The sequence below is a fragment of the Populus alba genome, chromosome 17 (assembly GCF_005239225.2).
Source record: "Populus alba chromosome 17, ASM523922v2, whole genome shotgun sequence".
Lineage (NCBI taxonomy): Eukaryota > Viridiplantae > Streptophyta > Magnoliopsida > Malpighiales > Salicaceae > Populus > Populus alba.
The window spans coordinates 15,374,346-15,401,355 of record NC_133300.1 but is presented as its reverse complement, the minus strand read 5'-3'; the positions used below and the strand labels follow the sequence as shown (position 1 = coordinate 15,401,355).

Sequence of the window (27,010 nt, the reverse complement as noted above, 5' to 3'; positions counted from 1 at the left end):
ATCCATTTTTTTCCTTCATTTACATTAATAAGATTTTTAGTATTAATTAAGAGTTCTGGATATCAACTGCTACTGCTCTCCCCTTGTATTTACTCGTCACCTTTCTATTCTTCTAACACTATTCTCCTCCTTCATCTATTCTCCCCCTCGTCTTCTTCCTCGTTATACATCAATAGAAAAACTGACGAGTTTCTCATTTCTGTTTTCATTATATTTATAGAATTAGTAGCTGGAAAAACCTCTTGGAATCTACGGTCGCAGAAACACCGTGACGCCAAAATAAAAATATACCGATAACCAATATTGCAAAATGTGAATCAAATTACCCCAAACCAAAACCATGAGCAAAAACTGACGAAGATCTTCAAGCTAAAGCAAGTTAGATTCCAAACCAAAACCAAGGCAGCTGCTGGTGCTGGTGCTGCTGCCGCTGCTCGAGCAACAGCTGCTGCTGCTGCTCGAGCAACAGCTGCTGCTCCTGCCACTGCTCGAGCAACAGCTGCTGCCGCTGCCGCTGCTGCTGCCGGTGCAGCGGCTCCAGCTGCTGCCACTGCAGCCGCTGCTGCTCGTGCAGCTGCCGCTGCCGCTCGTGCAGCTGCCGCTGCCGCTCGAGCAGCTGCCGCTGCCGCTCTAGCAGCTGCCGCCGCTCGAGCAGCTGCTGCCGCTGCTCCAGCAGCTGCGGCCGCTGCTCAAGCAGCTGCCGCCGCCGCTCCAGCTGCTGCCGCCGCCGCTCCAGCAGCTCCCGCTGCTGCTCCAGCAGCTCCTTCAGCAGCTCCAGCAGCTCGAGATGCTCCTCACGCTGCTGCTCAGACAAGTGCTCGCTCTTCTGGAGCCATCCCTGCCACTGCTTGACCAGTTGGAGATGCTGGATCCGCTGCAGCTCGAGATGCTCCTCACGCTGTTGCTCAGACAAGTGCTCGCGCTTCTGGAGCCTTCTCTGCCACTGCTTGACCAGTTGGAGATGCTGGATCCGCTGCTGCTGCGTTGCTGGAGCTCCTTTGCCGCTGAGAGTCATGAGAAGGAGAGGTCAGAAGTGTTATGTGTGTGTGTGTATAGCTTGGCACAATGGGAATTTTCTCAAACTTTAATTATTAATGCATATTGTAGGGTCGAACCACATTAAATTGTTACTGAATAAAAAAAAAATTCTATCATTCGGTTAGGTAAAATTATCATATAAAAAAATAGATTAGACAAAAAAGGACTTGAAAACTAAACATTCATTTTCCCATCCCCACCGCATAGTCAAACTATACATGGAATCGATGTTACTAGATACTTGTTACGTAAATTTGTCACAGGTTAAAAAAAATCTTAACAAAAAATTTATAAATATAATTTTTCAATATGTTTTTGTATTTAATTTTTTGAGTGAAAATAAAAAAAAATATTATGCATAAATATAATTAAATAAATCAAGAACTACGTGTCTTAATAAATAAATAAAACATTTATAAAAGATAACTAAAAATAAAATATGAAAAATCAAGAAATAGTTGTAGATTAAGATATTTAATTTCATAAGATGAGAAATTTATGCAATTATATTTACTAAATTTATTAATTAAAACAAGTTTTTTATTTAATCAAAGGATAATAAAAATAGACACATATTAAATTGATTGAATAAAATAAATAAAAAATAATAATATTCAAGGCTTCACATATTATAAATATTATTTTGAAATTAAAATCTTTTTATTTTAAAAAATAAAGTTCTTCTACACAAAAGATTTAAAAAAATTATAGATAAACCATAAAAACCTCCTAAAACATTAAATGCATAACTAAAAAATAACCGTAATTTTAAAAAAGGATCTCTAAACAACATAAAAAAATGAGAAGAGATGTTAATCTAAATATAAATAAAAAAATATTTACGAAAATATAAAAGAAGCATTAATTTAATAAAATTAAAAAGAAGAAAAAAATAAAAGTTAAGCGTTGTTAGGTCTACTAAATCAGACTAGCCCGAGTGGTCCATTTTGTCTGGGCCTATGTCTGTTGACAATTTGTTTTTTGCAAATTGTTTGTGAAAAAAAATAAGATGTCGCTTTTCTATGGACCAAATATTTTTTTCTCTTACAAAATAGTTGTGCATTTTCTACATAAAAAATTAAAAGTATAAAATTAAAAAGTCCATACATACATGTAATCAAATAAATTGACAACTATGTGAATAAATAATAATAAAAAATATATTAACAGTAACTAAAAATAAAATTAGAAAATTTGAATGTGTTAATGAATAGAACATTTACCCGCTTATATTTTTTAAATTTGTTTATTAAAATTAATATTTTTATTCAATCAAATGATATTAAAAATAAATACACATATTAAATTGATTAAATAAAATAAAAAAAGAAAAACAAATATTATGCAAGGTTGTTGTACATGTTAATGTTATTTGAAAATTCATATTTTTTATTTTTTAAAATTAAGTTCTTTTATACAAAAAAAATAAAAAAATTATTAATGAATCATAATAAGTTTTTCAGAAATTAAATACGAACAATACTATAAAAAAAATATCTATAAAAAAAATCATAATGAAGGATATTAATTGAAACATAAATTTAAAAAATATAAAAAAAAGATACATAAAAAATATCAGTAAAAAAGCAATATGAGAAAAAACATAGTGTGGTTGTTGTTGCTTAATTCGTTAAACCCATGACTGGAGCATGAACTCAACTGAGTTCAATATGTTTTTTCCCAGAAATTTATATCAACTTTTAAGCAAAAAAATTAAACATAAGACCTGAAATATGAACTGAATCAAATTTAATAATGACTTGTCCAAAACTCCAGTGCATGCATTCTATTTTGGTTACAAGTTTTTGGATATAAATTGTTATTTGATGGTGTTGTGCATATGTTTTTTAGAATGTTGAATATATGCAATTATTTTGTTTGTTTAACTTTATTAACACATCCAAATTGAAAAAAAAAAGTTACTAAATAAAAAAAAACTACTTTAAAAATATTTTGTTTTAAATTCAAAATCTACCTTAAAAGAAAAAAAAACTCTAACCACATTGTGAACTTGCACGGTATTTTCCCATGCCATATAGAAAGATCATAGATTTGTTGACATTCAGTTCTTTTGAAAGCAACTTTTCGAAGTAATTATTACCTTTTTGATTCAAATGAATAAGTAATTATTACCTTTTTGATGCAGATGAAATCTCAACTTCACTGAGAATATTCGTCCATCTTCGTACCTTCTCCTCGTTTTCCCTGAGATTTTCTTCATTCTTATCAAAGACAATTGTGTAACTCTCTGTTTGATCATTCATCTTTGATTGTTCGACATCATAAGAAACTGGAAACACAGTGTCCGATCTCTTCTCATCCACGAATCCGACAATCTTGACAAGTTCGTCAAAGTCCCAAGGTAAAGAAGCACAATCTCTAGAAAATATAATAATTGACATCCCTAATTCTTCAATGGCCTCAAAGAGTCTTGATCTAATTGCCATCACTTTTTCTGGTTCCTTCCCACCTGGGACAATGAATCTCCGGGCTCGATCTGCGACTCTGATGTTAGGGAAAACATTGGCCTTCCATTGATGGTAAGACGAAGAAAAAGCTAAAGAATCTTTATATAAAGAAGCTGCTTCTTTGCTTGTGACAATAAAATGGGCAGATGTTTGTGGTTTAATAAATAGAGAAGATAACAAACAAACACCACAATTGTTCACCTTCACTCCTTGCTCGTAAGAATGAAACGACAACTCAATATTGCTAAAGGATTCATGCTGCCATTCTTGAAGCTCTTTAAGGTAATCAAAAGATAGATAGAATAGCCAAATATGATCTGAAAAGAGATGGCCTTTACAATTAATACACATCGGCGAAGGATAATTCTCTCTTCCATTGGCTTTGAAATGACAAAAAAGAGAAGGACTTTCATCATCTGCACTGAATGCAACACACGCAACAAACCCCATGCTCCAACTTGGCACTTGCACACTAATTGAAGATCCCTTAGTTTGATAGTTAAACCAGCCTGGAATTTCATTTCCTGGAATGGTGATACCAAATCCAGGTCTTGGATTAGACAAACCCTATACCAAGAAAAACCAAAATGTTAGATAGATAGAGGGAGAGGGAGAGGGATACAAAAAGGTTTGGGTATGATTAAGAGAACACCTTGAGGTATCTTTCAAGCATCATCAACCCCATTCTATCTTTGCCATTATGATTGTACAATTCCCAGCAGTTAAGACATATGAGCTCTGATCTTTTGGAACTGCTTAACTCTATCGGATCTGGAATTGTTTTTAGGCTTATACAACCATTCAAATTTACTGTTTGAACTTTAGATGGAACCTCAGGCAAAGATGCAAGCATCATGCAATCCTCCAAGACAAGCATTTCTAGTTTAGAAAGCTGATTTATGGCTTTAGGCAGGCTAACAAAGTTATTCTGGCTTAGATCTAAAGACCTTAATGAAGATAAGTAGCCAATATCTTCAGGAAGCTCCCCTTCTATTAGATTGCAAGCACGTAAACCCAGTACTTCTATAAAACACAGACCAGTCAAAGAAGGCAACCTTTGATCCGTGGGATTCATAGCTATTCTTTTGCATCCATCAAAAGATAATACTTTAAGATTCTTTAAAAGAAAAATGGATGCTGGCGGTTGTCTTATTGAAGTTCCACTTACATCAAACTCCTCCAAACTTTCAACTTTCAACTTTCCCCAAATTCTCTGGTATATTTTCAAGTTCAGAGCAGCCAGACATATCAAGTTTTTTAAGGGATTTCAAGCAACCTATGCTACTCGGAATGCTTTCAAGGTTCTTGCAGTTGTTCATGCTCAATACTTCTAAGCCAATCAAATGACGAATTGATGAAGATAGTTCAGCAATACCAGTCCCGTCCAAACGAAGCACCATCAAACAGTTCATGTTTCCCACTATATCTGGAAACCTCTCAAGTTTTGAGCAGCCATCAAGAGTGAAAACTTTGAGCGATTCCATTTCAAGGTTGCTTGGGAGAATCCTAATACTTTGGCAATGCACAAGATTCACATGTTGAAGCTTCTTGTGACGTGCAAGTGATGGATGGACCTCAGACAAACTTGTACAACCTTCAAGAATTAGGTTCTCGAGATTCGGAATTCCTGTAAAATCTGGAGTCTTGATCAGGTTTAGTGAGTTGCTGAGATTGATGATTTTCAAATTAACTGCACTCTGCAATCAGGCAGGGGAGAAGAAAAATGGATACTACTATCATAAATATATAGGAAAACGATAAAAAGAAATACAAAGGTCCTTAAATTAGGTGATCTCACCTTACACCCATACCATAATTGCTCAATACTACTGTTAGCCATGTGAAGTTCAACTAGCTCATCCACCTGTAAACCAGCTGGCAATGATTTTGAAGGGTAAGAATGCCATTCAAGAAATCGTAGCTTATTGGAAAGATCTTCAGGTCCTTCAAAAAGCTGCACATTGTTGATTTTGAGCAATCTTAGTTTGCTCATTTTAGAGAAGGCTTTCATGTTCCATTGTGCCTCTTTTATTCCAGGCATGTCCAGGAAAATGGCTTCTATTTTTTCTTTTCCCTGTCAACCAAAAGGGGAATACAAGTAAAAAACAAATACAAAGTAGAGATGGAGCGTAAATTAAAATAAACTTCATGAAATCTTATGGATAATGTTCTCTATCAGCTACTCACTGTGTTGTCCATCAGTGCAAGGCAGACATCCTCGTATGTCCACAATCTACTACGCCTTCCAGGCTCTTCAGGGGATTCATAACGAACAATTTCCTTAGCCATTATCTGTAATAAATTATGCATCCAGACTTGATCCCGAGAGACACTTATAAGAGATTTCTCAATAAGAACTGGTATTCCAATACCTGCATGGAATCCACGGCTTTCAAGTATCCTTGTTATTCGATCAATTTTAAACCCCATCAGGAAACATGCAATGTCTAAAAATATTTTCTTATCTGATTCATGGAGACCATCAAAACTAATGCGAAACACATCAATAATTTTGCCGTGAGGAATCTCATTCATTCTATTAATCGCACTTTTCCATTGATCGACACGTCTTCCATTCAAAAATGAACCTATAACTTCAAGAGCTAGTGGAAGGCCATTAGCATAACCCACAACTTGCTTGGATAGAACCAAGAAATCTTCAGCAGGTTGGTCTTTTTTGAAAGCTTTCTGGCTAAACAACATGAGAGCATCATCATCATTCAATTTTTCAGCCTCATAAATTTTAGTATCATCATTTCCAGTTAACACATTTGTATCTCTGCTTGTTATGATAATTCTGCTCCCTGGACCAAACCATCCAGGCTCCTCAGCCAAGAATTCTAGTTGTTCTTTGTCATCTACATCATCAAGGATAAGAAGAATCTTTTTAAGTCGTAACCTCCGCTTTATCATCTCAATCCCTCTAGAAGAATCACATACAGAAGCACGTTCCATTAAGATTTCAGAAAGAAGTTGTTCCTGCAAACGACGTTGTCCATCTTCCCTAGCAAAAACTTCTCTGACACTTGCTAAGAAGCAGCTGCCTTCAAATTGCCAACGAATCCTATCATATACTACCCTTGCAACAGTCGTCTTACCTATGCCACCCATTCCGCAAATCCCTATGAAGATTGTTTTGCCTACTTCTTCACCTATATAGCCATTTAATACCTCTACACGATAATCTATTCCAACTAATTTTTTGCTAATTGTTGGCAGAGTGATGCTTAGTTTGTACGATATGTATTCAACAATTATTTTAATTGATTCCGATTCATTCCTGCATAGGAGGGTGCAAAACATTAATCATGCAGTGTGCAGAAATCAAATCAGATAGTGATAATGAGAAGATAAACTTAGCATATTGTAGCTCGAAAATGTATGGTTGTTAGCCGAAAATTAATACACCAACCTTTGAGAAAGATAGGGCCCTGATAATAGATAGCTTCAAGAACATAGAGGAAAAGGAAAGAATAAACTGAAAAAGGAACTATGATTGTATTGATGCTAAGAATGATTCGTACAATAGTTATCTTATTGCCTATAAAATCACACAGTTACTACAGAAGCATGCATACAAGAACAAAAGGTAGGAAATAAAATATCCATTAAGTTTGGTTTTAACATACCAAAAGGCAAAAGGAGTTCTATCATATTTTTGTCGACCACTAAGTTGTTTTTTATAATTATTTTTAACAAAAATTAAATTATTTAGCATAATTAACTTTAAAAAAAACAACTTTAATTTTATTAATTTTTGAGTTTTTTTCTATATTAGCATAGCCAAAGAACATTTCCCAAACTAAACATATGCTTCTCACAACTCAAATTTTCACAACGCATTTCTTCGTCTTTCTTCTCTATTTAATCTTTTATTTGGTCTTTCAATTTTTATACAATCTTAATATCATTTCAATATAATGATCATTTCATTAATATAAACTTATTTTATTTAAGTTGGGAAAAAACATAACAATATTTTAGGCAAAAATTAACTCGTTTTTAGCAATTGCATTTGAAATAAATATTAACTTTAATTCATATATTTTTTGTGTGCAAAAGAATAGATGAAAAATCGTAATAATGGAACTAAAGTTAACTAAATATAAAAATTGAGGGACCAACCCAACAAAGAAAGAAGGAAGATTTTTTTTGACATGCGAGACCTGCATGTGTCAAGTTGTGTTAGTGATGCCTATGCTAGTTTGAAAAGTTTTTTCCCACCTATAGTATTTTGAGAAAATAATTTTTTCATGGAAAAAATTCATGTAGCTTTTATGTCATACCTTAAAAACTGAACCATAGATGATACTAATGATAAAGTTGCCACTTGTTGAAAACTTCACTTTAATGTGTAGTTCTTTAACTAGATTTTTGGCCTCAAGTGTTTGATTATTTTTTTCTAACCTTAAAAAATATAATAGTATTTGAAAGTAAAAAATTCAATACAAGCTAGAAAAACACTTTTAAAATATTAAGATAATAAATATATTAGACGATATATTTATTTAAAAATATAATGGGTGACGACAACACACTAGATCGACTTGGAGTAACTATGATTAACTTGTGAAACTCGCGATCCGAAGCACATTTTGGTGAAAAACTCCTTGGAACCCATATCAAAAAACTAAGCCCAATTTCAATCAACCAAATATTAAAAGCTAAACATAAAAAAAAATTATCAATTAAAAAAAAGGATTTTTAAAAAATAAGAGCTAGATTTAACAAAGAATGAGAAATAAAAAGACTTAAGATAACCTCGGTTATTTTTAAAATTATTTAAAAATCTTATACAAAACAAATAAAAAAAATTTTAATAGAGCCAGTCTCTAATTAAATTAAATATTGAATAATGAAACTGAAAAAAAAAAACATGAGCTTCAAAAAAAAAGAAAACCTAGACAAATCTCCTAAACCTAGGTTAGTATCCCAAATTCTCAATCCGTTAAATCCTAAATCCAGACTCAACCAAAAAGTTTAATTCAATGTTAAAAGTATGAAATCAGAAATAATCTATCTATATATATATATATATACCAATTTTTAAAAAATTTGCCAAGGTAAAAAAACATAACAATAAAAAATGAAGGATGAAATCACCAATAAAATAAAATAAAAATAATCTCATATAAAATAAATAGTAATCAAAAGAATGAGAATCAAATCTAATAGATTAAAAAAATTAAAAAGTATAAAATTAACAGCAAATTTCAATTCTAAAAAATAATTCAAATAAAAAATATCAACTCAAAGAAAAATAGAACAAATATTTGAAAAACAAAAACCAAATTGAAGGGTTACTATAAAAGTTTAGAAGGTCGGGTGCAGAATTTGAGGATAAAGACAAAAGAAAAGAAAGTCATGTGGTGTCAAACCAAAAAAAATTACTCCACACATGCCACTCAGGGAGGCAGGTCACATCATGGTGAATCAAAAAACATCAATGAAGGCCTTTTTTGGGTGTCACAAGACATTGCTCATGCTACTTAAATAAGACAGAACAACTTACTCGCTTGTGTGTTCTACAAAACAAGCCAACCACTTTTTTTTTATCACAAAAAAAAAAAAACAAAAACAAAAAAGCATGAATAAGCCCTTGAAGACAAGGTAAGTATTTTTAATTTTAAAGGAAATGAAGTTATTTTATTGCACCATGAAAAGTGAAAAATCTTAAAAGAGCCCCTATAGCTAATTTATTTATTTTTTCTTTTAAAGATAACTAAGTAATTATACCATAAAAAAAAAATGCCTAACTACCCCTATCAATTCTATAATGACTATTGGCCCTTATAAAAAGACCTTATTGTTCCTAATAAGTAGTTTATTTTGTTTAGAATGAAAATTAGTAAATTCATTGTTACACTCCATTAGTAAAAGAAAGACACCTATCAAATTTTAATTCCAAATATAAAATAAAAATGTTCAAAAAAAATTTAAAAATAAATTTGTCTCTTTGATTTATAAATAGTTTGAATTTTTAATTAAAAAGATGGAAAATCTTTTTATTTTATTTTGAAAAGCTAAAACCAACATATTCAAAAACTTTGGTCAATTTTTTATTTCTTATGATGAATTTGTTGTCATTTCTTCACAATTTTTACTTTTTTAAGCTAACTTTTTATTTGTTCATGCTAGATTTGTTTTCAACATTTTTATACATTTTAATTTTTTTGTTTAATATTTATTTTTATTTTCAAAATATAAAGAAAAAACCTAAGAATAGAAAGAAGTTATATATAGAGATTAGAAATGCTTGATCACATCAGTTCAAAATATCATAAAAAAAAAAAAAAAAAACATGCATATGAAAAAAAATACACATTTACTATCATGCTTGTTCATCAATGAAAACAATACAGGGCAGATTTGAGAATAAGAATAAGTAGATATACGATTTACCTATTCCGGACGTCCCAGCCAGATAGATTGGCCACCGTAGAGAGACAATCTTTCCAGTTCCGGACCTTCTCCAAGTTTTCCTTGAAATTTTGTTCATGCTCACCGAAGGCTTCCTCATATTTCCGTTTCCGCTCGGCTACCTCTGAGGGATCCACATCATAAAAAACTGGCAGAACAGTTTGCCCCATCTCTTTCATGCACTGAACAATCTTGACAAGTTCATCCAAGCACCATGGTGAAGAAGCGTAATCTCTAGAAAATATAATGACAGAAAACCTTGATTCCTCGATGGCCTTCCAGAGAGCAGGTTCGATGGTCTTTCCTCTCTCGAGCTCCCTATCATCCATGTATACATCGATGCCTCTCTGTTTCAGATTAGAATATAGATGACTAGTAAAGTTGTCCCGGGTGTCTTTGCCTCTAAAACTAAGGAACACATCATACATATATAGTGGTGGAGGATAAGATGAAGATGAGGTTATTCCTTGCACGCTGGTGGAAGCCATGAAAATCCCTAAAGCGATAAACTAGTAAGGCCTGCTCCTGTGGTCAAACATGAAACAGAAGGTGAGATCAAGAAATTTGGCAATTAAATCTACCAAATAGCAATTTCAAGCTGGAACATGTATAATTCTACTTAGAAATCAGAAAACACCAAATTTCTACGAGTATTTCACGAATCTAGACCAAACAAACCGTGTGGTAAGTGTTGGCTAAAGAGGCACAAGATCCAGCCAAGCCCAATATTTCTTCTTCTTCTGGTATCTTAGTAACCAACTTCCAAAGCCCTGGATTTTCTTAACACTGTAAAGAAGATGGAGTTTCGGTGGAGAAAAAGTAGAAAAAGAAATGAAAGGGATATCAAACGCGCACTGGGCAGCAGAGGCACCTTCCTGTCAAGAGCAGGGGTTGGGACACACACATCACAGTTGAAAATTATTTTTTAATGAATTTTCAAACTAATAACTACAAAACTCTTACATTAAATATTATAAATTCCCATTGATATTTTTAAAAAATAAACTTAGCCACCACCCGATGAACTGGAACTAATTAACGAAAAAACAAATCATATTAAATTGAGTTTAGAATCTCCACCTTTAATATTTTTATCACGAACAACCCAACTTTAATTCCTCTCCGATCCCAAATACCACTTCTTCTCCCATTCCAATATCTCATCTCAAACCTTTTTAACAAACGGCGGTGCTTGGATATATAATAGCAATTATTTTTTTAAAAGTTTATTTTTTTAATATATTAAAATAATTTTTTTTTTAAAAATTTGAAAAATAATTTTGATATAAATACGTTAAAAAAATTTAAAAATACATAAATTTTCTTTTTTTTAAAAAATCAAATTCAAAACGGTCTTAAACCGCTTTTCCAATCCAATTTTTTGGGATATTGATTTGAATCTCTTTAAGCACTCTGCTACAAAAATCATTAGGATTATTCTTGAGGTGCCAACACTACTTTTATAGAAAGGCCTAATTGAAATAATCAAATTCTTTAAAACTTGTGTCGTCGTAAGCTTTAATTTTAACGGATATTTCCAACTACTCCGGTGCACCTTTCAATTTTCCATAGATTTATAAGTTTCTAATTAAAAACTGGTAAGGAATAAGATACACAATTTGCCGCCGCCATAGCTTTCAAGAACACTTCCCTTGGTGATGCCATTTTTTGATTTCAAGATTGGAGTTTTTTCTGCATTTCTATCAATACAAAAACCTCAATTCTTGATCGCCCTAAACTTGTCAGAAACCTTAACCAATGAACTAGCCCCTCTGTCATCGTTGCAACAACTTCGCTCCTTCACACCATCCCAAATAGCCATATCAAACCACTACAACATCCACCACCCATACCAGCAGCCCCAACAACCACTCTACAGTCACCTCTTTCCCTCTCGTCAACAACTCAATAATTATAGGTTTGTAGTTAGTAGTTTTTTTTTTTTATTGCTCCCCAAAAATTGCATATTGATTATTTTTGTTTTTTGTATTTTTGTTTTGATCCTTCTTCTTTTGAGTTTTTATTTTCATCATTGAGCTTTTAATAAAAGTTTTATTTTTTTTTAATTTTGTTCTTCAATTCTAATTTATAATATATTATACTTTTCAATTTATTCTTATTCTTTTTATTTTCTAGTTTTTTAATTGACCCTTTTATGAAATTTTTTTTTTTCAATTTCATCCTTCAATCCAAGTTTATTTTATTTTATTGTTTTTTAATTTGGTCCTCAATTTATATTTTTGTTTCCTTTTGCCCTTTTGTATAAGTGTTATTTCTTTTCAATTTAGTCCTTTGATTTGAATTTTCACATATTCCTTTTTTTTATTTGGTCTATATTATTTGGATTTTTTTTTTCCCTCAACTCTTTTAAAAAAGTTTTATCGGCTTTTAATCTCACAATTCAATCCAAATTTATGATGTGTTATTTTTTTCAATTTTCATTTTTATTATTTTTTTATTTTTGTTTTTGTTCAAGTTATTTTTCTTTTCAGTTAACTCTTCAATTGAAAAAATTTATTTACATTCTAATTTATTTTTTATTTTATTTTTTTCTTGTTCTTTTTAATTATTATTTTTTTAATTTTTAAAATACTAGTGCTCGTATAACAAAACTGAATCCAACCTCTTGGATAATGTAGCCACCATAGCTTGAACGTCCAATAATGAAAATTCTTAACGCCGCTATCCATTAATGAATCGCAGCCACTCATCTCCCGACACTTTCTACCCATAATTAAGATAGCATAGACGAAGACTCCAAGAGATAATCCAATATTTCTTCTACCGTACGTTCCTCACAATTACCTGCCTCAACTTTAATGTCCGAGGCCGAACGTGTCCACAAAAACTCACAAGGAGGAAGAGAACCAACCATCAGCGGCGTCACCCTCTTCGCGACCTTTATTTCCGTTGGCTCTAGAATAAATTTTGATTTTTGTCTTTCTGCACAACCTTTTTATTACTGCATGATTACATAAAAAAAAATACATTCATGGCATAATTATAAAACCATTAATTATTTTTTAATTAATTTTTTTTATGACTCTCATAACTTTTTTTTCTTCAAAAAATAAACATTCTGATATAAATAAATAAATAAATTTAAAAAATCACAATAATAGGATAAAGAGGATTTAATTGAGAATATGTTTTTTTATGGTTATTTCAAATCTTTGGGGTCTATTGGATATTTAGTATGCTTTTAATATTGCGGTACAAAGTTCTTTTTTAAAACTGATTTTTTTTTAAATGTATAAATTTTTAAATTTTTTTTTATAGGAACACATAAAAAAACACTAAAAAAACATTAATTTGATATTTTAATAAAACAAACATATTTTTAAAACGTATTCAAACATAAAGTGGAAACACAATATCAAACACAAAATATATTTTTGATTGACAATTAAAAAAGAAAAAAGGATACTAGGAAATTATTTTATGTTGATAGAACTTAAATTGTTAATTTTTTTTGGCTACAAGAAATCATATATTTTTGAACCGTATTTTATCACCTAGTTTCTAGATTTATTGTTTGATTAATAATAATAATGTTGTTATTAATTTATAATTTCTAATATACTAGTGCTTGCATAACAAAACTGAATCAAACCTCTAGGATAATGTAGCCACCATAGCTTGAACACCAAATGCAAAATCATAAAAATGGTTCTCCGTCCAATACTGAAAATTCTTAACGCCACTATGTCAAAATTAAGGCCGCTATTCATGAATGAATCCCAGCCACTCATCTCCCGACACTTTCTACCCGTAATTAAGATAGCATAGACGAAGACTCCAAGAGATAATCCAATATTTCTTCCTGCTGAATCACCATTAATTGCCTGCCTCAACTGTAATGCGGTTGATATTAATTGCAGCACCATTAAATACTCACAAGGAGGAAGAGAACCAACCATCAGCGGCATCACCCTCTTCGCGACCTTTATTTCCGTTGGCTCTAGAATAAATTTTGATTTTTGGCTTTCTGCACAACCTTTTTATTACTGCATGATTACATAAAAAATATACATTCATGGCATAATTATATAGCCATTAATTAATTTTTTAATTAATTTTTTTTATGACTCATAACTTTTTTTTTCTTCAAAAAATAAACATTCTGATAAATAAATAAATAAATTTAAAAAATCACAATAATAGGATAAAGAGGATTTAATTGAGAAATATGTTTTTTTTATGGTTATTTCAAATCTTTAGGGTCTATTGGATATTTAGTATGCTTTTACTATTATTGTGGTATAAAGTTCTTTTTAAAATTGATTTTTTTTAATACATAAAAATATTTTTTTTAGATTTTTGATACGAGCACATAAAAAAATATTAAAAAAATATTAATTTGATATTTTAATAAAACAAATATATTTTTAAAACTTATTCAAACATAAAGTGGAAACACAATATCAAACACAAACATATTTTTGGTTGACAATTAAAAAGAAAAAGGATACTAGGAAATTATTTTATGTTGATAGAACTTAAATTGTTAATTTTTTTAGCTACAAGAAATCATATATTTTAAACCGTATATATCACCTAGTTTTCTAGATTTATTCTTTGATTTGCATTTTAACATTTTTTTATTGTATATAATTCTGATTGCTTTGATTAAAAACATGCATCAATTCTTTTTATTCATAATAAAAATTTCTTCAACTTAAAAAAAGTTGACAGTGCTCACACTTTTTTTTTTTTCCATTGAAAAGTAACTTTTAATCCGATCCACAACAAGAACTAGACAAGGACACGTTATTTATTGGAAGAACACGTGGTGCTATGTTTTCTCGAGAATGCTTCGATAGTCAGAAAATCAAGGGCCACCACCCATGCGCATCCTAACACCTTTTTTCTTCAGTAAAAACAAATCCTCAAACTCGTCCTAATATCTTCTGGAGACCTACTTCTAACTTCAAAATCTATTACAATCCAATTTAATCGGTCTTAAATTTGAAATCAATGTTGTTATAACCTAATTTTTGACCATTTTATTTTTATTATTATTTTATTTATGGAAAAGGATGAAAAAAAATGATGAAAAAAATAATGATGATGGTGAAATAAATAAAGAATGAATTAAATTTTGGGTTAAGGGCAATATGAATGGAAGTTTTGGAGTTTTATTAAACTTTGGAATTAATCTAATTAAGTTTGGAATTAATTTGTTTAATGAAGGGTTTAATTGAAGAATTGATAAATTTTTAGACTTAATTAAGCTTGGAATTAATTTAGTTCATCCAATCAAGGGTTTAATTGGAGAATTGATAAGTTTTGAGACTTAATTAAGCTTGGAATTGATTTAATTAATCCAATTAAGGGTTTAATTGGAGAATTGATAAGTTTTGAGACTTAATTGGACTTGGATTTAATTAAATTAATGAAATCAGGGACTTAATTGAAGAAATATTAACATTTGAGGGCACGATTGCAATAAATTAAAAATCCAAGGATCAATATGTAAAATGGCGCTGAGATGCAGGGGTTCAATTAAATTTACCCAAGGACTGGAATGCAAACATTCAAAAATGTCAAGGGATCAAAACACAAAACACCAAAAACGGTGCCGTTTCTCAGCACTGTTCATCTTCTTCAACGCCTCAGCTGCCCGCCGCTGCCTTTACACCTGCAATCAATGGTTGGAAGAAACGGATTGTTCTCTGGCTATAAAAGCCAGAGAACGAAAGGACCAGAGGACGAAAAAAAGGGGGGGATTTGGAACAATGAACCTGAGAAAAAGAAACGAAATTAAAAAAACTGAACCAGAGAGAGGGAGCATATAAAAAGGAATACAGAAGGGAGATTGAAGAGAAAACAGAGGAAAATATCGAACAGCAGTGAAAAACAAAAGGGGACGCTCTCGGTTTCTTCGGTGGCAGCTCCAAAAAATTCCATTTTTAGCAGCCACTACTGTTATGGCTTGAGAAGGAACGAACAAACAAAGAGGGGCTGACTGAGGAAAGCCTTCAACAGGGGATTGAACACGAAGAAAAAACCAGGGGAAGGAGACTAGACAGAGAAAGAAAAACGGATACAGAGAGAGAGAGGGGAGGAATTCTGAGAGCAGAAGAAAGCAAGAGATAAAGAGAAAGAAGGGGGAAGAACGTCGCTCGGTCAGCCCTCCATCACTGTCATCCTCAACTCCCAGTGCAGCGCCAACTGCAGAAGGGAAAGAACCTAAGCAGAGGAAGGCCACCGTGACCAGCACCATCGTTGCTACTGCTTTCGGATTTTTTTCCAGAACCAAGTAGGCTTCACTTCCCCCACTTTTCATTTTAATTCACTCTCTTTACCTGCACATGCACGCGTGATTTAATTCACGCGTGCTTTATGTTCCCCAGCCGGGTCCAGCCCAGCCCAGCCCATGTGGGCTGAGCTGGGCCCAGCCCCCAAAAATAATTTAAAAAAATAGAAAAAAATTAAAAAAAAATAAAAATAAAAATGTGTATGCATGAATAAAAATAATGTAAATTTATTGGTTTATTCACTGACGCCAGAGTCAGGAATAAAAATACCGGTTTAAATTTATATTATTTTTATTCGTTGTATTTTATTTTATTTAGCGAGAAAAAATAAAAAATATGTGCATGTATAAAAAATAAATTTATTATTTATTTATTTATTCACTGGCGCTAGAGTATGGAATAAAATATATTGACCTAATTTTTGTCGTAGCTACGAATTTTTACCAACGCCAGAGTTGGAATTATTCGAGCTCGAATATTCACTGGCGCCAGAGTCAGGAATATTATAGACAAATCATCACAACATAAATTAATAAATATTTAGCAATTTAAGACAAAACCAACAATGCAGTCTGCCTTAGGCAGAACGTTTAAGGGGTGATAATATCTTCCCTTTTACGTAACCAATCCCGAGTCATAGAATCTCTGTTGACCAGTTAGGGTTCCTAGTGACCATAATACTAGGTGGCGACTCCTCAAACAAGACATTTTTTCCTAAAAGAACCGGATGCCAGAATCTGTTCTTTTTCCATAAATAATAATCAAGAGAATTATTATTTTTTAGAGCCGCCGCGATGTCGGGTGCGACAGAATGGCGACTCCACTGGGGACCTAGGATTAAGCTTTGTCTTTTGTCTTATTATTGCTTTTTTTATTTGTTTTTTTGTTGTGTTTATTTGTTTAATTTTACTGTATTTACTGCTTTAGCATGCATCCTTATTTTTGTTGTCATGCATCACTTTGATAGCACACACTTTACAACCTAGGATAAGTGGGAAAGTAACGGTACCCCAATGGCTTTAGCCTGGGTAAGACTCATGAAACCATCCAACTCTCGCTTGATTGTTTACTTGGAAGTGGTTGATATGCCAAACTGATATTACTCAGGGCCTCTATCTTCACACCACTTGTAAGCCTCATATCGACCTTTCATGGACGATCACTGAGCATGCGAGAGACCCTTTGAAATTAGATAATGACCAATCCTTTGATGCACTCAATAATTAGGATCTTTCTATTAGGTTGTCACCCCATGAAGGGCAAGTTCGCATTTCATACGCATTTTATTATTATTATTATTATTATTATTATTATTGCTTTAGCATTTTTGCATAATTGCATGATTTACATTTAGTAGGTTGAAATATAGGTCCCCCATTAAAACTCATTTATAACACTCGTTCGAGAAAAAGACAAATGGAAAACGAAGAAAGAGCCCAGTTGGAAGCCCAACATCAAAAAGAGGTGGACAATCTTAAGGAAGAAGTCGCAAGGCTTACTAGTCTACTCGAGCAGGCCTTGAGAGATAAATCCGGAAAAGCAACACTTATAGCTCAGCCTGAACATATGCATGTAACTCATTTCGATCCACAGAATCTGGGGGCAAATAAGGTGTCATCTGAATTTCAACAAGCTATGCATTTCCAGCCAGCCTACCCCTCAAGAATTTTGCCTACCATTGATTCTACCGAGAAAGAATATCAAAAGGGCAAAATGGTGAGAGAAGAGGGTTTGGAAAAATGGACTACCCTAGAAAAGAGGATAAGGGCAGTTGAGGGAAACCATTTGTGTGACTTGGTGAAAGCTGTCAATATGTGTTTGGTGCCCAACGTTGTCATTCCCAAAAAGTTTAGAGTGCCAGAATTTGTCAAATATACGGGAACTCAATGCCCTATAACTCATCTCAAAGCATACTGCAACAAAATGGCTGAGGTGGTTGATGATGAGAAATTGCTGATTCATTTTTTTCAAGATAGCTTGAGTGACGTTGCCCTCACTTGGTATATGCGGTTGGACAATACCAAGGTTAAAAAATGGAAGGACTTAGTTGATGCCTTCATGAGGCAATATAAGTTCAATATAGACGTGGGCCCTGATCGGTTAAGCTTGCAAGCTATGGAGAAGGACAACAAGGAGTCCATAAGAGAATATGCCCGGAGATGGAGCGAGGTAGCTGCACAAGTTAATCCTCCCATGTTGGAAAAAGAGATGATCAGTTTATTTTCCAATACATTTAAAGCTCCGTACTTTGAATACTTGGTTAGAAGCTTTGCACAACATTTCACTGACCTGGTTATTATAGCTGAGAGGATTGAACAAGCCATTGGGTTAGGTAAGATTGCTAACCCGACTAAGAAGAATGGTTTCACTGAAGGTGGTTGCCAAGACACTTATCGTTCCTATAGCTAATTCCTTCACACCGACTCCCAGAAATCAACTATTTTGAAGATAAAGCTATGGTGATAGTAGGTCGAGAATGGTCTGCATGCGACTGCAATTAAGTGTCTAAAAGATGCCTTTGTCAAGGAGAATGAATGATTCCAAAAATTCCAATGAAGGATCACTAAATGTTTAGCCCCGTTTGTGTTATCATGCCAGTACTCATGTTGACATAAGTTCTTTGTTGTTAAACTGCTTTTCCAAAGTTTCAATGAAATAATGAGTTTCTCGTTCAATCGTGTTTGCGACCAAGCATTATTCATCTTCTTAAGAGAGTTTTCTTATAAGAACTCATGAATACCCCTTTGAAGCCTCGTGTGATCTCATAGATGCAATTCATCTCTTATACCTAAATCCATTTCCCTATTGGAGTTCTGAAAAATTGATCTGGTATTTTGATTTCAAAAAAATAATTTGATGTTCTTTCAAAAATGATATTTTTAACATTCTACTTATAGAATGACAATTGAATCAAGCAACTCCATCATTGAGGTGACTAAATTATAAACCAAAAAAAAAAAAAGAAAAAAGAAAAAAGAAAAGAAAAAAATGAATAAATACTCTTACCCCATGACTCTCGAATCATGTGTTTTTAAATGTATGAATAATGGTATGTAGTACACTTGTTGCTCATGATCCAGGAAATGCTTCTTTGCAAAGACCAAACCATCACACTGGATGAGGTCAAAGTTTATTGATCTTAACTGCTTGCGCTTGAAATGAGGAAAGGCCATCTTTGTTATTCCTTTCACATTCTGAAATAAGTATATCCCTTGCGATCCTTTTTTGAGCCTAATAATTTTTCTTTCATGAAAAAATCCCGACTAGGATCACACCCCACACTGGGGGGCAAGAGAAAATTTCAATGAGAAAAGAGAAAAAGCCGTGAGAAAGCCTAAAAGGCATAAGAGCTCAAGAAACTCAAATGCTAGGGGGCATGCCCAAATCACTAGAAAAAGTGACATCCAAGGTAAAAAGAGTATGCCCTAGCAAAGCAATAAAAAAGAAGAAGCAACAAATCAAAGAAGTGCGGCAAAAGAAAATAGGAATGACGTCATGAGTCAAACTGTTGATAGTGATCCTTAGTCTTTGAAACCCTGAAACACTCTTTGAGCTTTATGAATCCTTTTCTTTCATAGCCAACAACCACAGCCTATGTTACGTCCCTGTAGAAGTCCTTTCTAATCAAGCATGCAAGCGACCTAGAACAATAAACAATGCTCTCAAAATGCAAAGAATATTTTTTCATAAGATTCATGACATCAAGAATAAACTATTCATTATTATTCATGCTGATAAAAATGAATGATTCAAAAAGAGATAAATTTTTCTCATATAAAACCTCGAGCTTTTTCTCGAGCCCTTCACTTTGAAACAAAAGGTCATCTCATGACTGAAGATCTCATTGCCAAACACAAGAGCAAATAACCTCTTTTTCCAATAAAGGAAATAACCAAGGAGTTGCAAGATTTCAAAAGCAAATTGTTTTAGATTCACATCGAAATAATTTTTGTTTTCAAAATGCAAGATCAAGATTTCAAGATTCATTCTAGACCCACATTCCTTCACCGAAATGAACCAAAAGAGATATGAGAGAATGGTCTTTTAAAACCATTATTTGTCTAAGTCGCTGACAAAGCACACTTGGGGGCAATGACCAGTACAAGGGGGCAATATTGTATTTTCTCTTCTAGAAAAAGAGAGGAATATCTCCTACAACAAGACAAGGGGCATTTTGGTTTACGAAAGACAATTTGATCCTTTCAGCAAGTGACACCGAATGTTTTTATCAGTGAGACGAGGAGTAATGAATGATCCTCTCAAAATATTTGACGAGTTAGAAAATCTTTAGCAAGCAAGTGGGTCACGATGGGCACCACAAAGGCTAAGTTGTGCAAATAAATCTGGAAATAAACTTACATGGGCCAATTCGAGTGGACTAGAAGTCAAGCGACAAAGATGACCCGAATCAGAGGTAGCAAGTCCTCATTAGTCAAGCAACAAAAAGACTAAGAAGAAATGGGGGCCTATATTTCAAAACAGGTAAAGATTCATGCATATCATCCAAATTTGAGACATTGGACAATTAGTTTTCTTAAATTTCATATGAGAAAATTCCAATGGAATCCATCAAGTGGAAGGCCAACTTGAAATGGCCAAAGATTGAAATTGTTGTTGAATGTTTTTCCTTTTTTAGAATTGTTCAACATAGGAAGACCGCCCATAAGCAACAGGCCATCTGAAAAATCTTCTTGTTTTTCTTCCTCTTCGAGTGCCTTTGAGCACCAGTGCCTCTGAGCACTCGCTTTCCCTTTCGGGTGCCTTTGAGCACTAGTGCCTCTGAGCACTCGCTTTTCCCTTCAAGTGCCTTTGAGCACCAGTGCCTCTGAGCACCAGTGCCTCTGAGCACTCGCTTCCCCTTTAAGTGCCTTTGAGCACCAGTGCCTCTGAGCACTCGCTTTCCCTTTCAGGTGCCTTTGAGCACCAGTGCCTTTGAGCACTTGCTTTTCCCTTCACGTGCCTTTGAGCACCAGTGCCTCTGAGCACTCGCTTCCCCTTAAAGTGTCTTTGAGCACCAGTGCCTCTGAGCACTCACTTTTCCCTTCAAGTGCCTTTGAGCACCAGTGCCTCTGAGCACTCCCTTTTCCCTTCAAGTGCCTTTGAGCACCAGTGCCTCTGAGCACTCACTTTTCCTTTCAAGTGCCTTTGAGCACCAGTGCCTCTGAGCATTCGCTTTCCCTTCAAGTGCCTTTGAGCACCAGTGCCTCTGAGCACTCCCTTTCCCTTCAAGTGCCTTTGAGCACCAGTGCCTCTGAGCACTCACTTTTCCCTTCAAGTGCCTTTGAGCACCAGTGCCTCTGAGCACTCCTTTTCCCTTCAAGTGCCTTTGAGCACCAGTGCCTCTACGCACTCGCTTTCCCTTTCAAGTGCCTTTGAGCACCAGTGCCTCTGAGCACTCGCTTTCCCTTCAAGTGCCTTTGAGCACCAGTGCCTCTGAGCACCCCCTTTCCCTTCAAGTACCTTTGAGCACCAGTGCCTCTGAGCACTCGCTTTTCCCTTCAAGTGCCTTTGAGCACCAGTGCCTCTGAGCACTCGCTTTTTCTTTCAAGTGCCTTTGAGCACTAGTGCCTCTGAGCACTAGTGCCTCTGAGCACTCGCTTTACCCTTCAAGTGCCTCTGAGCACTCGCTTTACCTTTAAGTGCCTCTGAGCACTCGCTTTACCCTTCAAGTGCCTCTGAGCACTCGCTTTACCTTTAAGTGCCTCTGAGCACTCGCTTTACCCTTCAAGTGCCTTTGAGCACTAGTGCCTCTGAGCACTCGCTTCCTCAAGTGCCTCTGAGCACTAGTGCCTCTGAGCACTTATTTTCCCCTTCAAGTGCCTCTGAGCACTCGCTTTACCCTTCAAGTGCCTCTGAGCACTAGTGCCTCTGAGCACTCGCTTTACCCTTCAAGTGCCTTTGAGCACTAGTGCCTTTGAGCACTAGTGCCTTTGAGCACTAGTGCCTTTGAGCACTCGCTTTCCCCTTCAAGTGCCTTTGAGCACTCATTTTCTTCTTGGAGCGCCTTTGAGCACTCATTTTCTTCTCGAAGTGCCTTTGAGCACTCGCTTTTCTTTTTGAGTGCCTTTGAGCACTCACTTTCCTTTTGGAGCGCCTTTGAGCACTCGCTTTCTTCTAGGAGCGCCTTTCAGCCCTCCCTTTCCTCTTTGAGTTGCCTTTGAGCACTCGCTTTTCTTTTGAGTGCGCCTTTGAGCCCTCACATTCTTTTAAGTGCGCCTTCGAGCCCTCATTTTCCTTTTTTTTTTTGGGTAGGTCACCCATCATAATGAGACCACTTCTAAAAAAAAACAACAAGTCACAAAAAAAAAAAAACAAAAAAACAAAAAAACAAAAAAAATGGGTCATCTTCCATATGATTTGTTTCTTGATTTCTACATCTTTCTGTAAAGGTCGTGAGTCCATCTACTGTTTTCAAGACTAAAAAAAAAAGAAACAAAAAAAGTGGGTCGTCTTCCAAATGACTTGTTTCTTGATTTCTACATCTCCCTGTAAAGGTCATGTGTCCATCTACTATTTTTTAAAAAAAAAAAAAACAAAAAAAACAAAAACAAAAAAAAAAAAAAATGGGTTGTCTTCCCAATGACTTGTTTCTTGATTTTTACATCTCTCTGTAAAGGTCGTGTGTCAATCTATTGTTTTCTAAGTCTTCAAAAAAAAAAAAAAAAAAAGAGGTGTTCTTTCTCTATCTACTTTTCTTTATAAATTTACTACACAAAGATAAAAAGAAAATGAAATTTTCCAATATCTTTGCATAGTAAATATTATAAAGAGGGGGCAACTGTTATAACCCAATTTTTGACCATTTTTATTTTTATTATTATTTTATTTATGGAAAAGGATGAAAAAAAAAAATGATGAAAAAAATAATGATGATGGTGAAATAAATAAAGAATGAATTAAATTTTGGGTTAAGGGCAATATGAATGGAAGTTTTGGAGTTTTATTAAACTTTGGAATTAATCTAATTAAGTTTGGAATTAATTTTGTTTAATTAAGGGTTTAATTGAAGAATTGATAAATTTTTAGACTTAATTAAGCTTGGAATTAATTTAGTTCATCCAATCAAGGGTTTAATTGGAAAATTAATAAGTTTTGAGACTTAATTAAGCTTGGAATTAATTTAATTCATCCAATCAAGGATTTAATTGGAGAATTGATAAGTTTTGAGACTTAATTAAGCTTGGAATTGATTTAATTAATCCAATTAAGGGTTTAATTGGAGAATTGATAAGTTTTGAGACTTAATTGGACTTGGATTTAATTAAATTAATGAAATCAGGGACTTAATTGAAGAAATATTAACATTTGAGGGCACGATTGCAATAAATTAAAATCCAAGGATCAATATGTAAATGGCGCTGAGATGCAGGGGTTCAATTAAAATTTACCCAAGGACTGGAATGCAAACATTCAAAATGTCAAGGATCAAAACACAAAACACCAAAAACGGTGCCGTTTCTCAGCACTGTTCATCTTCTTCAACGCCTCAGCTGCCCGCCGCTGCCTTTACACCTGCAATCAATGGTTGGAAGAAACGGATTGTTCTCTGGCTATAAAAGCCAGAGAACGAAAGGACCAGAGGACGAAAAAAAGGGGGGGATTGGAACAATGAACCGAGAAAAAGAAACGAAATTAAAAAACTGAACCAGAGAGAGGGAGCATATAAAAAGGAATACAGAAGGGAGATTGAAGAGAAAACAGAGGAAAATATCGAACAGCAGTGAAAAACAAAAGGGGACGCTCTCGGTTTCTTCGGTGGCAGCTCCAAAAATTCCATTTTTAGCAGCCACTACTGTTATGGCTTGAGAAGGAACGAACAAACAAAGAGGGGCTGACTGAGGAAAGCCTTCAACAGGGGATTGAACACGAAGAAAAACCAGGGGAAGGAGACTAGACAGAGAAAGAAAAACGGATACAGAGAGAGAGAGGGAGAGAATTCTGAGAGCAGAAGAAAGCAAGAGATAAAGAGAAAGAAGGGGGAAGAACGTCGCTCGGTCAGCCCTCCATCACTGTCATCCTCAACTCCCAGTGCAGCGCCAACTGCAGAAGGGAAGAACCTAAGCAGAGGAAGGCCACCGTGACCAGCACCATCGTTGCTACTGCTTTCGGATTTTTTTCCAGAACCAAGTAGGCTTCACTTCCCCCACTTTTCATTTTAATTCACTCTCTTTACCTGCACATGCACGCGTGATTTAATTCACGCGTGCTTTATGTTCCCCAGCCGGGTCCAGCCCAGCCCAGCCCATGTGGGCTGAGCTGGGCCCAGCCCCCAAAAATAATTTAAAAAAATAGAAAAAAATTAAAAAAAAATAAAAATAAAAATGTGTATGCATGAATAAAAATAATGTAAATTTATTGGTTTATTCACTGACGCCAGAGTCAGGAATAAAAATACCGGTTTAAATTTATATTATTTTTATTCGTTGTATTTTATTTTATTTAGCGAGAAAAAATAAAAAATATGTGCATGTATAAAAAAAATAAATTTATTTTTTTATTTATTTATTCACTGGCGCTAGAGTAGGGAATAAAATATATTGACCTAATTTTTGTCGTAGCTACGAATTTTTACCAACGCCAGAGTTGGAATTATTCGAGTTCGAATATTCACTGGCGCCAGAGTCAGGAATATTATAGACAAATCATCACAACATAAATTAATAAATATTTAGCAATTTAAGACAAAAACCAACAATGCAGTCTGCCTTAGGCAGAACGTTTAAGGGGTGATAATATCTTCCCTTTTACATAACCAATCCCGAGTCATAGAATCTTTGTTGACCAGTTAGGATTCCTAGTGACCATAATACTAGGTGGCGACTCCTCAAACAAGACATTTTTTCCTAAAAGAACCGGATGCCAGAATCTGTTCTTTTTCCATAAATAATAATCAAGAGAATTAGTTTTTAGGGCCGCCGCGATGTTGGGTGCGACAAATGTTTTTGAAAAAAAAATATATGATCTAGGCTTCGATCTATCTATAGTAAAACATCATGGTCTTTTATTTCTTTATTAATTCTAATAATAATAAATAATGTTTTTATTATTAATTTTTTAATATACTAGCTAGTGCTTGTATAACAAAACTGAATCCAACCTCTTGGATAATGTAGCTAGCCACCATAGCTTGAACACTAAGTTCAAACCCAATATTTGTTTATTCTTCTGGTATCTTAGCAACCATCTTCGAAAGCCCTTTTCTTTCTTCTTATTCCAATGACTTCGAATTTTTTCAACAGGTTGCACGGTCTCGGAGAAAATAGGCTGGGGACCAAGGAGATCAATTTCCAGGAAATCCATTTCATTTAATTAGGGTTCCTGCAGACCAAGGAGATCAAATTCCAGGAAATCCATTTCATAGTCAGGGGATGAATGCGAATGCAACGCCATGTGCCTGATGTGATTGCAATTTTGAGGTAGTTGGGTGGTTGAAGTTACAGCCAAGGTGATTACAATTTTGAGGTAGTTGGGTGTTCATGTTTCGGATCGATCCAATTTAGATCTAAGAAATTCACCAAACCAGGACAATAATTTTTTGAAAAAACCAAAAATCAATTCAAAACAAACTCGTTTAGTTGGTCAAAATCAGGAAACCAAATACCTTGATAAAGTCTGCAAAAAAGCAAAAGTCGTTCAAATATTTTAAATTATATTTGTCTTTCAGTTTTTCTTGATTTAGTCTTCACTTTACATCAATATTATATTCTAACATTTATTTTTCTATATAATTCTTGATATCACATGCATCAATTCTTCTACTAACAATAAAAAAAATATATGTAGGCTTCGATCTATCTATAGTAAAACATCATGGTCTTTTATTTCTTTATTAATTTTAATCTTCATTAACAATAATAATAACAATAATAATGTTGTTATTATTAATTATTAATTTTCAATATACTAGTGCTTGTATAACAAAACTGAATCCAACCTCTTGGATAATGTAGCCACCATAACTTGAACACTAAGTACAAACCCAATATTTTTTCTACTTCTGGTATCTTAGTAACCAACTTCGAAAGCCCTTTTCTTTTCTTTTTATTGCAATGACTTCGATTTTTTTCCGGTTTCTTTAGGTCAAGAACTCGTACCGGCAAGTTTCCTGGATTTTCTTACGGATCTTTTTCTTACACTGTAAAGAAGATGGAGTTTCGGAGGAGAAAAAGCAAAAAGAGAAATGAAAGGGATAGCGAACGCGCACTGGGCAGCAGTCAGCAGAGGCACCTTCCCGTCAAGAGCAGGGGTTGGGCCACACACATCACAATTGAGTTGATTCATGTTTTGTAATGAATTTTCAAGTCAAGCATCTATTTTTTAAAAGTAAATAAGGACATTTTACATACAATAAAAAGTAATTACGTTGAACCTTGATCATTATATATAGTTTAATCATTTTATTTCTATTTTTTTAAGAAATTATGATTTATGATAACATTTTATGTCCTCACTAACATATAAAAAAATCAATAAAAAAATATATCTAATTATATACAAAAATTATTATTATTTTCAAACTAATAACTATAAAGCTAGCTCTTATATTAAATATTATAAATTCTCATTGATTTTTTTAAAAAAAAACTTAGCCACCACACTGTTAACTGAATCTAATTAACGAAAAACAAAAAGAAATTCATATTAAATTGAGTTTAGAATCTCAAATTTTAATATTTTTTTAACAAACAGTCCAACTTTGATTTTCTCCGATAAAAAAAACACCAATTCTTCTCGCATTGCTAGCATACCATCTCAAACCTATGATTAAGGGAGGTTAAAAATGTGGTAGTACTTATTTTTTAAAAATAATTTATTTAAAAATAT

General features: G+C 33.8%; 1 pseudogene; it reads right to left on the bottom strand.

Moving 5' to 3' along the window:
- Positions 1-173: 173 nt before the first annotated feature.
- LOC118053519 (TMV resistance protein N-like) lies at positions 174-26,448 on the bottom strand (annotated as a pseudogene).
- Between the last annotated feature and the right edge of the window lie 562 nt (positions 26,449-27,010).